The sequence below is a fragment of the Coregonus clupeaformis genome, chromosome 31 (genome assembly GCF_020615455.1).
Source record: "Coregonus clupeaformis isolate EN_2021a chromosome 31, ASM2061545v1, whole genome shotgun sequence".
Lineage (NCBI taxonomy): Eukaryota > Metazoa > Chordata > Actinopteri > Salmoniformes > Salmonidae > Coregonus > Coregonus clupeaformis.
Window position 1 is genome coordinate 32,656,534 of NC_059222.1, and position 13,962 is coordinate 32,670,495.

The window sequence follows — 13,962 nt, forward strand, 5'->3', positions numbered from 1 at the left end:
GGCTGGAATGGTGAGAAGGTGAGAACAGTTGGTGCAATTATTTGCAAATGGAGAAACACAAAAGAACTGTCAATCTCCCTCGGCCTGGGGCTCCATGCAAGATCTCACCTCATGGAGTTGCAATGATCATGAGAACGGTGAGGAATCAGCCCAGAACTACACAGGAGGATCTTGTCAATGATCTCAAGGCAGCTGGGGCCATAGTCACCAAGAAAACAATTGGTAACACACTACGCCGTGAAGGACTGAAATCCTGCAGCACCAACAAGGTCCCCCTGCACATAGAAAGCACATATACATGCCCGTCTGGAGTTTGCCAATGAACATCTGAATGATTCAGAGGAGAACTGGGTGAAAGTGTTGTGGTCAGATGAGACCAAAATTGAGCTCTTTGTCATCAACTCAACTCACTGTGTTTGGAGGAGGAGGAATGCTGCCTATGACCCCAAGAAAAACATCCCCACCGTCAAACATGGAGGTGGAAACATTATGCTTTGGGGGTGTTTTTCTGCTAAGTGGACAGGACAACTTCACCGCATCAAAGGGACAATGGACGGGGCCATGTACCGTCAAATCTTATGTGAGAACCTCCTTCTCTCAGCCAGGGCATTGAAAATGGGTTGTGGATGGGTATTCCAGCATGACAATGACCCAAAACACACGGCCAAGGCAACAAAGGAGTGGCTCAAGAAGAAGCACATTAAGGTCCTGGAGTGGCCTAGCCAGTCTCCAGACCTTAATCCCATAGAAAATCTGTGGAGGGAGCTGAAGGTTCGAGTTGCCAAACGTCAGCCTCGAAACCTTAATGACTTGGAGAAGATCTGCAAAGAGGAGTGGAACAAAATCCCTCCTGAGATGTGTGCAAACCTGGTGGCCAACTACAAGAAACGTCTGACCTCTGTGATTGCCAACAAGGGTTTTGCCACCAAGTACTAAGTCATGTTTTGCAGTGGGGTCTAATACTTATTTCCCTCATTAAAATGCAAATCAATGTATAAAATGTTTGACATGCGTTTTTCTGGATTTTTTGGAAAAAGTCAAGGGGTCTGAATGCTTTCCGAAGGCACTGTACATGATAATGGCAACAAATGGATTTGGGTTGGGTATAGTAATGGTAGGCTACAGTATTTCTTAAAATCTTCTATTTCGACTGGATTTGTGTTGTTAATTGTTAATAAGTGCAGCATTTATTCCAGTTGAAAATAGTTTTGCAAAATACTCATCAGATTAGGCTACTTTTCCCTGTTCTTGTAATAATTGCTCAACAAATCTTGTGGGTGAGCACATGCCCCCCAAAATGTCTGTGCATGGCCCTGATTACATTTACATTTTTTACATTTTAGTCATTTAGCAGATGCTCTTATCCAGAGCGACATACAGTTAGTGCATTCATCACAAGATTGCTATTATTCTTTGAAGTGTTAGGGTTTCAGGTGCTTTCGGAAAATGGGCAGGGACTCTGCTGTCCTAGCTTCAGGGGGAAGCTGGTTCCACCATTGGGGTGCCAGGACAGAGAAGAGCTTGGACTGGGCTGAGCAGAGCTGGAGCTGCCCTCCCGAAGGGGTGGGAGGGCCAAGAGACCAGAGGTGGCAGAACGAAATGCTCATGTTGGGGTGTAATGTTTGAGCATAGCCTGGTTGGGAGGGGTAGTTCCTCTTGCTGCTCCGTAGGCAAGCACCATGGTCTTGTAGTGTACGTGAGCCTCGACTAGAAGCCAGTGGAGTGTGCGGAGGAGCGGGGTGACATGGGAGAACTTGGGAAGGTTGGCGGTCTGCAGCATTCTGGATAAGTTGCAGGGGTTTGATGACACAAGCGGGGAGCCCAGCCAACAGCGAGTTGCACTAGTCCAGACAGGAGATGATCAGTGCCTGGATTAGGACCTGCGCCGCTTCCTGTGTGAGGTAGGGTTGTACACTACAGATGTTGTAGAGCATGAACCTGCAGGAACTAGTCACTGCTTTGATGTTTGCAGAGAATGACAGAGTGTTGTCCAGGGTCACGCCAAACAACAACAACAACAACAACAAAGGACTTAAGAAACACATTTTCAAATGAAATAAACTTCTTGGCAGGGGAAAAAAACATTTGAATAAATGTGGGTTTTGACACTCTTATGTAGGTGTCATAATCAGCAATAAAATAACGCAATATATGTCACAACAGGTGTAAATATATGGGTCATGACAGTGTTATGACCCTATTATGACAGGTTATGGCAGCTGTTATGACATGGTAAAGTGTTACCGAACATTGAATGTAACAATGAAAATACAGTCCATTGGACAGACCAGATGTACAGTAATTGACATTCATGTATTATTATCTAGTTAAATGGGATAAATAGACACAGTAATCAATCAATATAGAACAGATTAACAAATAAATGACAAATTACCGACAAACGCAAACACCAATTTATCTCCATGTACTGTATGTGGAAAATATAATGACAATAGAGCAGAAATAACCATAGAGGCAGTGTCTTGACAATTTTCCCACTCTACCATCCAAACAATTCTTTCAATCTCTCATTACACATTTTCATTTCACACAAAAGCTTGAGGATGTATTGGAGGCAGGATATTCAATTATTAACCCTCAATAATCTCAACAATTGCAATATCAGTATTCTTATTATTTTGGTTTGATGCTCACCCGTACATAATTTTCTACCAGGCGATTCAATTAAACTAATTCATAGTGCATCCATCTATTCTATTTTCCTCTTCTGTTGTTGTGGACTTAAATGTGCTCCTAGCCACACTGCTCTACCTTATGATTCTGTTCCCATCCCACCAATTCTGTTAATTGCAAAATATGTTATTACCTCCATCTTGACAATTGACTTGTCTTGAACGGGCAACACTGAGATCACTATCAGTTAAATGGCAAATATAATTGGTTCAGAGAAAGTCTATAACACGCAGACCACCTATGAGTAGCTTGCCAAACAATTCTGAAAGTACATGCAATTTTCACGTGTTCCACTGCAAATGGTCATAAACAAATCCCACAAGTATCAGACAACGCAAGCTCCCAGCTACTACCTAACCAACGCAACATTATCCCACCCCTGGTTAGCCACAAACTGCTATATCGGTCAGCTAATAAAAGACTAGTAAAGGCCCAGTGCACAACTTTTGTGATTGATTTTTTCTTCAAAATTTTCAGGGGGTGCTGCAGCACCTTCAGCACCCCTACTTCCCACAGGCTATGGGTAGATACTCTATGCTGTTTACATTTGGTTTCTTTATACTGAACAATTACAGTTTACAATCGTGTTATGTGCCTCAGGTTGCCAATTTAACCAAAAATAAACAACATCCAGTCCACTGTAGTCCTATAAGCTTATTTGCAACACTAAAAGTGTTATGTTTGTTTATGATTCCCATTCTGCTTTAGTTAAATTTATTTTTGGAGCGTAACTATCCCCAATCTGTTGCTTAGATAGTCCGGATAGTCCATCTATAGATGCTTTATAGATGGTCATACTATCAACAAACTATTTGTTGATAAGCAACTGCTTGCTAAGGTTACGGTTATCGTTAGGTTTAGGTTTAGAATAAGGTTTAGGGTAAGGGTTAAGATTAGGGCTTGGGTAAGGGTTAAAGTTAGGGTTAGGGCTAAGGTTAGGCTTAGTAGATAGTTAGTTGAAACGTTACTGATAGTCTGTAGATGGAAAGATGAGACTCTCACGAACTTGATGGTTTTCTCCATTTTAAACAGTTTGGGATACACACTAATATGTCCCCTCTATGGAAAGGTGAGACTCTCACAAACACGTACATGTCGGTTGTCTGAAGACTCGTCCGAAGGTTTAAAAAATCAATGGAAGTATATAGGGAAGTAGTTTATTGCCAAAATAAATATGGGTAAAAAAATAATAGATTTCCTGATCTTTCTTATACAGTGGCTTGCAAAAGTATTCACCCCCCTTGGCAGTTTTCCTATTTTGTTGCCTTACAACCTGGAATTAAAATTGATTTTTTGGGGGTTTGTATCATTTGATTTACACAACATGCCTACCACTTTAAAGATGCAAAATATTTTTTATTGTGAAACAAACAAGAAATAAGACAAAAAAACAGAAAACTTGAGCATGCATCACTATTCACCCCCCCAAAGTCAATACTTTGTAGAGCCACCTTTTGCAGCAATTACAACTGCTAGTCTCTTGGCCTATGTCTATATAAGCTTGGCACATCTAGCCACTGGGATTTTTGCCATTCTTCATGGCAAAAATGTTCCAGCTCCTTCAAGTTGGATGGGTTCCGCTGGTGTACAGCAATCTTTAAGTCATACCACATATTCTCAATTGGATTGAGGTCTGGGCTTTGACTAGGCCATTCCAATACATTTAAGTGTTTCCCCTTAAACCACTCGAGTGTTGCTTTAGCAGTATGCTTAGGGTCATTGTCCTGCTGGAAGGTGAACCTCCGTCCCAGTCTCAAATCTCTGGAAGACTGAAACAGGTTTCCCTCAAGAATATCCCTGTATTTAGCACCATCCATCATTCCTTCAATTCTGACCAGTTTCCCAGTCCCTACCGATGAAAAACATCCCCACAGCATGATGCTGCCACCACCATGCTTCCCTGTGGGGATGGTGTTCTCGGGGTGATGAGAGGTGTTGGGTTTGCGCCAGACATAGCGTTTTCCTTGATGGCCAAAAAGCTAAATTTTAGTCTCATCTGACCAGAGTATCTTCTTCCATATGTTTGGGGAGTCTCTCACATGCCTTTTGGCGAACACCAAACGTGTTTGCCTATTTTGTTCTTTACGCAATGGATTTTTTTTTGGCCATTCTTCCGTAAAGCCCAGCTCTGTGGAGTGTATGGCCTAAAGTTGTCCTATGGACAGATACTCCAATCTCCACTGTGGAGCTTTGCAGCTCCTTCAGGGTTATCTTTGGTCTCTTTGTTTTCTCTCTGATTAATGCCCTCCTTGCCTGGTCCGTGAGTTTTGGTGGGCGGCCCTCTCTTGGCAGGTTTGTTGTGGTGCCATATTCTTTCCATTTTTAACAATTGATTTAATGGTGCTCCGTGGGATGTTCAAAGTTTCTGATATTTTTTTATAACCCAACCCTGATCTGTACTTCTCCACAACTTTCTCCCTGACCTGTTAGGAGAGCTCCTTGGTCTTTATGGTGCCACTTGCTTGGTGGTGCCCCTTGCTTAGCGGTATTGCAGACTCTGGGGCCTTTCAGAACAGGTGTATATTTACTGAGATCATGTGACAGATCATGTGACATTGAGATTGCACACAGGTGGACTTTATTTAACTAATTATGGGAATTCTGAAGGTAGTGGCCTCCTGTAGCTCAGTTGGTAGAGCATGGCGCTTGCAACACCAGGATTGTGGGTTCGATTCGCACGGAGGGCCAGTATGAAAAAAGAATTATGCACTCACTAACTGTAAGTTGCTCTGGATAAGAGCATCTGCTAAATGACTAAAATGTCCATGTAATTGGTTGCACCAGATCTTCTTTAGGGGCTTCATAGCAAATGGGGGTGAATACATATGCACGCACCACTTTTCCATTATTTATTTTTTAGAATTATTTGAAATATGTTATTTTTTTCATTTCACTTCACCAATTTAGACTATTTTGTGTACGTCCATTACATGAAATCCAAATAAAAATCCATTTAAATTACAGGTTGTAATGCAACAAATAAGGAAAAACGCCAAGGTATAGGATAGACACTTTAAAACATCTAGATTTTTTACATTTATTTTTCGACTCTCTGTTTTTCCATGTATGAATCTGTTATTAAGTGCGTTTGTAAGGCCACATCACTGCACCATCCAAAACGAACCAGTAGAGCTAAAAGCATTATCCTTTCGATGGTATCGTATATGAAGATTATGTCTTTGTTAAATGTTTTTCATGAAGAAATGGAATGTTGTTTATGTTAGTATCAAAGGGGAATGTTTTGTGTAACGCCACATATAACAGACAGGAAGTGTGTTGTAGACAGGGGAGACTGGGGATTGGCCAGAAGAGGGAGCATCATTGGTTATAAATAGGGGGGAAAACGAAGAAGAAAGTCAGAACGAGCAGCCATTCTGAGGCGTCACTCTCCGGGTGTCATGTCACCTGTAACTTATGCTGTAACCTCGTGATTTTAATAAAAGCCTCTAACACGATGCAGCATAAACGGACTCTTTGTTGACAGCAATAACTGGCCACCACTCATCCGATACGACATAATGGCGCCCAACGTGGGGCTGGTCTGCGCCTCTTCTTTGTTTCAGTCAACCGCCAAGCTAACTCGCTTTGAAGCATGGCCAAACAAGGGTGAGTTTTTCTTACCGCTTCGGAGTTTGTTAGATTGGATACGACTTGTGTACACTGGAGAGATGTACCATTACGACCTTGCCTCGGGTGGCGTTATTGCTGTTGACTAGAGTCTGTTAAAATATATTCCATTGGTAACGGCAGGCAATGGGAAATTTAGAGCATTAAACGGTAGGATTTAAGTATTGAAAGGGTACAATTAAGGCAGATATGCGCATTCATCTTTAGGGCACTGTACCGCTTTAAGACCTCCAGGGGGGGCCATTTTAGATGTTGGGCCGGCAAATCCGTTTGAACGATAGAATGGGCAGACGGTGGGTTTTTTAAAAGGAAAACTCTGATTAATGAGGTTTATCTGATTGTGATTATGATTCGACTTTCGTCCGACGGGATATCTAATTGGGTCTGATTTCTCGGTGTAATGGTCATTAAGTCACGGTAGCAAAAAACGGTAGGATAAATATGTTTAAAGGGAATAAGGGCAGTGCAGGGTATGTCTTTGTGTAGTAGGCCGCAGTTAGCTTAAGGCTAATTCTAAATGCTTGATTATATGTTTCAGGCCACGTGGTACATCGTGGCTAAGGCTAATGCTGAATGCTAAATGTGTTTTGTGTCACAGTGTATCTAAGGCTAATGCTAAATGTGTTTTGTGTCACAGTGTACCTAAGGCTAATGCTAAATGCTAATGCTAAATGCTAATTGTGTTGCGTGCTACATGCTAACATATCCTTAGAGACCCCATTGCGATGGATTAAAGTCTCTTAAACTTGTCTCTGTGTGTAAGTCAGGTTATATGTTTTGTGAGCTCTGTTATGTGTAATTGTGTGAGTATAAGGTATAAAATAGTGAAGCTGTAGCGTAATGCTATCGTTCTATGGTGGAAAAGCATGGGGTTAAATGGAGGTGCGCATGTGCATGATTTTACGGCGCTAAAACTACGACATGCGGTTGTGCTAAGCCTACAAAACACTGCATTATGGGTAAAGGTCCCATCTGGGGGCTGCAGGGGGAGACAGAGAAATGGACACAGACAAAGAGGAGAGATTTTAACACGAGTATTCTAGTTTAAACTGCGGTTGGTTAAAGATTAAACTTGTTTTGTGACCTATTGAATTTATAAATTAAATATATGTTGACGGAGTATAATGAATTAAATTAAATGACGGATTAAAATAAAATAAAAATGTTTTTGAGCGATCTATTTCGTTCTGAGTTTAGTCTTAGAGTGAATAATGTAGAACGAATGAATATTGAATATGGTTGAAATAACTGAGTGATTGCATTAACTACTAAAATGTGATTCTGTGTCTCTGTTTTTCTGTCATATGAGAGGAGCAATACGATACGACAGGAGAGAGGAGGGGCTAACGTGTGACTGACGTGCGTCACGTGACAAGGTGTGACGAGGCAGAGGATCAGATATCAGGCTAGTTCACAAAATCATCCTAACAAAATATGTGATGTTATGACAATTTTACATAGGCTTGGCAAATGATTCATTAAAAATTGCATTTTGGAGGCTCTGTATCACTGGGGTTTGATGGGAGTTGTGTTGGGAATCAAGGACTGACATTATTCTGTAAATTTAAGATAATTAGGTGCCTATAGAGCAAGGGGGTTTATGGGAATTGTAGTATTGAAGGGTTAGAGGCTTTGTTTTTGGGGATTGCTTTGAAGTTGACTAACTTACTTGCATTTGATGGGTTGTGGTAAGATAGCCAACACTAATTGATAAATTGGTGACATAGAATATAGAAATAAAAAATTGGTTTTAAATTATTCATAATTTTTAATTGAGTTTTTAATTGGTTTTTTATTTTTAATTAAATGGTTTTTGAATAAGGCATTTAATAGAATTTTTTAATATTCATATTTTGATTTTTTTTTTTGGAGTTGTTAGTTTTATATTAATAATTACAGGGGGGAAGCCATAGGCTATACAGTCTAAAATAAGATAATTCATAATAAAGGAATATAAAAGGGTTGATATAGGGGAAAAAATAGTAATCCTTTAACTAAAGTAGTGTTAGAAAAACTAATGGCAGAAGTTAGTACACCTTTCTCACATACGGATTCAGCAAAAAGACACCCACCTTATGAGAAGGAAGCTTCCAGTGATCATCCAGCAGGGTGATTGTTGCATCAGAGATGAAGACGAACGAATAATAGATAGAGGACAAGCAGAAACGATGATGAAGGAAGAAAATGTGATGTCTGGAAGAAAAGAGGGAGGTTAAGGAGGATGGAACTTAAAGAAGATGAGGATGATGAAGATGAGTGATGATGAAGAGGTCATGGGTGGAGATGACTCTGTGATCAGAAGGAAGTTGGCAAGAGAGGAAAGAAGAAGGATACTAGAGATTTGATCTCTGATGGAAGTTGAAGGAAGAAGGATACACGAGATTTGATCTCTGATGAAAGCAAAGATGAAGAAAGCGATGAAGATTTGGAGATTAAGGGTGCTTTATGTTCAAGAGGATTTTATCCTACAAGGACTGGCACAGAAGAAATAGAAGGAGATATAGACCAATGTTTATCATGCCTGGATAAAGCAAATAGTTTAGAAGAAGTAACACAGCTGAAGATACAGAAGAGGAGAAACTGCTGAGAGGATCCCAAGAATTGGAGAAGAAGAAAGAACAGGACGAAGAAACTCTGAGAACTCAATCATACAACGGGTGGAGAAGAGAAGCTTTGGTTATGAAGAATCAGAATGAACCAAATCAACAATCACTGTTACAGCTTCAACTGAACAATATCAAATGCAATTGTACCAGCCAAGGGGGGTACCAGATGTTCCATATCCACAGCCAGTTTCTGGACAGACACAGAATTGGAGAGGAAGAGGACGAGAAGAAATAGAAGGAGGAGGAAGATTTCAGCTACACTTCCAGCAACTTTCAGAAGACTGTTATAATTGTGGACAGATTGGGTACTTTACCTGTGATGAAAATGCGTCAGGAGGAAACAACAGAGGAAGATAAAGGAGCAAGTGAAGATCACCTGTTAGTGCCTAGAAGATCCGGAAGGGGGGTGTCAGCTGAGAGCATCGATTAGAGAAGAAGAGAAAATAGCTAACAATTGAAGTAAAAACCGACCATTAGAAGTGATGGTGAATAGTGGAAAAACTTATCTGGGTTCAGCCTAAAGAGGTTAAACATCTCACTAATTGATAACTAATTAGGATAGGGATTTGAGGTAGTAAAACAGTTAATTACTCTTAAGGTACTAATATTAGAAGATACTGTTATTGCAGTGTTGGGAAGAGATGCATTGTTTAAATTGAATTGTACAATAAGATGTACACTAGACGACTGTCTATTAGACAATCTGTCTGAAAAGTTAAAAGGGGTGACTGTTTATTCTGGGTTACATTCTTACACCAAGGGATTTCAGGCTAGGCTAAAAGGTGTTTAGACGTTTGCCAAGTCTGTGTGTAAAGAAGTCAAAAACAGGTGGGGACTTTTCCAATCACATTTTCTAAAATTTGGTGGTAAAGGGATTTTGTGAATAAATCAGTGGAAAAGGTTTTTAAAGGTTAGGAGGAAAAGATTAGATTAAAATAAGTTAGGAGAACTAGGTTGAAGGAACTCTAAGACAGTAAGCTAAGTTTAAAGTTAGTAGTAAGAGAGAGAACAATGGTGAATGACACTTTAGAGTAGGAAGATCAAGGTAATTATAGGTGTATTGTTATAATCAAAAGTTGAAAGTCAGGGATTAGAGAAAGGACTGAGAGTGGGGAAAAAGTGACACTAGTGGTGATAGATGGAAGTACCAGCAAAGACAACTTTTCTTTGGGGAAAAACTAGGAGTAACTGAGGACATTAACACTTCAGTCTATTATAACAACAGTGAGAAGCAAGTTAACTCTTTCAACATTGATAGTTATTAAAGCCATAAATATATCGCATTTGATTATAAGAGAACCAATAGCTCCAGCACCCATTTTAGGGGAACGCTGTTTTTAGGGTTAGGATGGGGACGTTTCTCTCACATGGAGAGATAATTATGGAGAAGAAGTATACTTATCTAGTGCAAGCATTAGAATTTGTTCTGGTTAAGAATTATTGGTTAAAAGGCTATGTAATTCATAAAGTAACGCTTATGGTGGAAGATTTGAAATCTGTTGAAGTTCCACAGTCATTGAGGGAGTTCAGGAGGAGTAGGTTACAGTAGCCACTCCAACAGTAGATAATACACAGAGGATATCGGTAGCTTTGCCACTAGAAATAATTAAGGTTAATACATCAACTACTTTAATGGTAACTTTGGAAGGGATTAATGATACGATGGCAATAAGCAAATGTAGGAAGTATGACACCGACAACTTTTCTGAAATTAAAGGGGGTAGCAAGACGAATAGGGTTAAAATAGGAGAACAGATAGTAGTAGAGAGAATATAGATTTATCATGGAGGACAGGATGAGGTCTTTGATTTTAATGACAGACAAGGAGAGGTATCTGATCAGTACCGCTCGTTAGGGAAGAGAGAAACTAAATGCATGTAGTTTGATTCTTCTGTTGTGAAAATTAGAGATAGATAGGCAGGTAGGAATCTTTGGTTCCAGCAGCTCATTCTGTAAGATCAGTGAGGAATCTTGAGGGTCCATGTCTGGTGAGAATTCCAGCAACAAACATGTTAGAGACGGTCGTTCGACCTTTATCAAGGGTGTGTCAGTATTATGCTTTGTCATGACTGTGGTATCAGCAACAATCAGTAACAGATAAAATAATGTCGTTGTCAAAACATTTGTTTAAGTCTAGGGTTAGGTGTTCTTGGATTAAGTGAATTAACTTGTGTGAATTTGTTAGATGGAAAGTAAAATCAGGTAACAAGCAAACCCTGAAGCATTTGAGGTGTAACCATGGAGGGCTAAAAGTTGTTTGTTCTAATAAAACATATGAGGTAAGGGGTATGTTTATGGGAATATCAGATTGTGATGATTATAGGATGACTTTGGATAAGCATGAACATAAGGTTAGAGATGACAAATATAATGTAATTTTTATGTACCAGTTAGTAGGAACAGCAGGACTTTGATGGTTAAAAGATTAGCTTTTGCCTGACAATGTGACTATGGGGAATTTTAGAGATATTTGGAGGGTTTGTGGTGATAAAGCATATATATTCTTACACTATGGATAGACAGGATGTTGTTACATGTCAACGTTGAAGCTTCCATATGAGGTTTTTACCATTATAAGAGGGATAGCACCGGACACAGCTAAATCTAGGGTTAAAAGGGTGACATGGCTACATGTCATAGTCTTCAAGCCTATCATTGAAGGATAAATCTAAGGGAGAAGGGGGGACTTTTTCCATGGTATGGTGTAACATTTGGAAAGATCCTATTGATAATATTAGGTATACTTTGAGTCCAGATAGTTCGATAATGTCACGAGTGTTATATATGCATTTAAGAATATAAGGGATGTGTTTGGGAGATCTGAGAAGATTTGGTTGCAAGATCAGGTAGGCCAGTGGGGGCAGTGATGGGTTACATTTAATGGCAACTTTGATAACACTGTGTGATGTTTGTAATTTGTTACTGATCTTTGAGAAAGCTATGATATTGAGATAGGTTGGAGAGTGAGGCCTGGAGACAACACTCAGATGCCGGTGTTGACTGTTCCTGATCTGGATAAAGATGGACAAGTGGAACTGAATGGATAAATATCATTTTTGATTATTTGATGATTTTTCAAAAAGAAAATTCAATATTGGGGTGATGTTGGTATGATTTATGAATCAAAGGGGGGAATGGTTAATGTGATTCATGCATCATTTATATATCATTTTTATATTCTTAGTTGATATTGATGGTCAATTTGAAAGTGTTGTTTTGCAAAGGATACTGTTTGGTCTTTTTATTTTCTTCCAGAAGCATTTGGGGGACATGTGGAGATTGAAATACTCAAACAAAGACAATATGAAGGGACAATATGACTGGAGGAGATGAAACAAGGAGGGTGTGGCCGATTCCATCATCAACAGTCCATTGGAAGAGGAGACTACGGGGAGATGAAGTGTAGTGGACTACATTCCAGTGTTTGCAATGAAATATAGACATGTGTAATACATAATTTGTGTCATATTCTTAGGTATTAATTTTTGTAGAATGATGTTTGATGTTATTGAATACATGTGAGGATCTTAGATGTTTTTGTTTATTTCGTGAATGTTTAGGGACAGAGAGGCTAGGCAGGGAGAGGTTCACTGTACGGTCCAATGGGTTGACCAGCCTTACAAGTGGATGTTTTTGGATAGGATTTTGTTTGCAGGGGCTTACATGTGTATTTAATTGCATCATAGTTTCAAATGCATTTACATGGTTTATGAGTTTATCTGGAGTACCGAAGGTGGTTGCCTGGGGCAGAGGGACCGTGAGAGAATTTTACTGTCTTGATTGATGGATGGAAGGTTGCCGGACAGTTTTTCGCTCTTACACTCCATAGAGATTTGTTCATATTTCATAGTAATGTATTCACACTTCATAAACAGTTATTTCATAGAAAGGTATTTACACTCTAGAGGAGAATGTTTTTGGTTTAATGGTAAACCTACTCAATAAGATAAATTGTTACTAGTCATAATCCTATTCTGTTTGTTTTCGAGACTGTTCGTCTCGAAGGGGGGAATATCGTATATGAAGATTATGTCTTTGTTAAATGTTTTTCATTAAGAAATGGAATGTTGTTTATGTTAGTATCAAAGGGGAATGTTTTGTGTAACGCCACATATAACAGACAGGAAGTGTGTTGTAGACAGGGGAGACTGGGGATTGGCCAGAAGAGGGAGCATCATTGGTTATAAATAGGGGGGAAAACGAAGAAGAAAGTCAGAACGAGCAGCCATTCTGAGGCGTCACTCTCCGGGTGTCATGTCACCTGTAACTTATGCTGTAACCTCGTGATTTTAATAAAAGCCTCTAACACGATGCAGCATAAACGGACTCTTTGTTGACAGCAATAACTGGCCACCACTCATCCGATACGACAATGGTTTTCTCAATTTTTTGGGAGAGAAATAAGATTACATCTGGCAGGCGCACCATATCCTGTGACATCATGTAATCGCTGATACTGGCATAGATAGAGTACCATCCCACGGCACTAACATAACTCCATTACATTAGCCTGTCATTTCCTATGCTTAACTGTAACTTTTCTCCAGACACTACTTCCAAAAGTGTGGAGGTGGTTTTTCCATGTCTTCATTTGGACGGTTACTACTTTATTTGATTATCATTATCTTGACAGAGGCACAGAGAGAGAGAGAGAGAGAGGTGGAGGGGGAGGAGAAGGAAAGACAGAGAAAGTGTAGGCTTGAGAGAGAAGGGGCTTGGCTGGGAGGGAGAGAGAGAGAGAAAAATAGAGTAAGAATGATGGAAATAGGGAAAGGGAGCAGAAAAGAGGAGCAGAAAAAAGAGGAGAGAATGAAAGAAAGAGAGATAATGAAAAGCAAGCAGAGGAGATGTAGTGAGTAATAACAATTGTCATATCCAACTCCCTCAGTGTTCACCCACCCAATGTATTTTCTTTATAGAATAAACATTGTGTTTTATAGACTGCTCTTCTGATCTGCATCTAAATCCACTTGACCTAAACGTTACCCTCATACAATATTTCATTTAGAGAAAGCATGGTGAGTGATACAGCAAT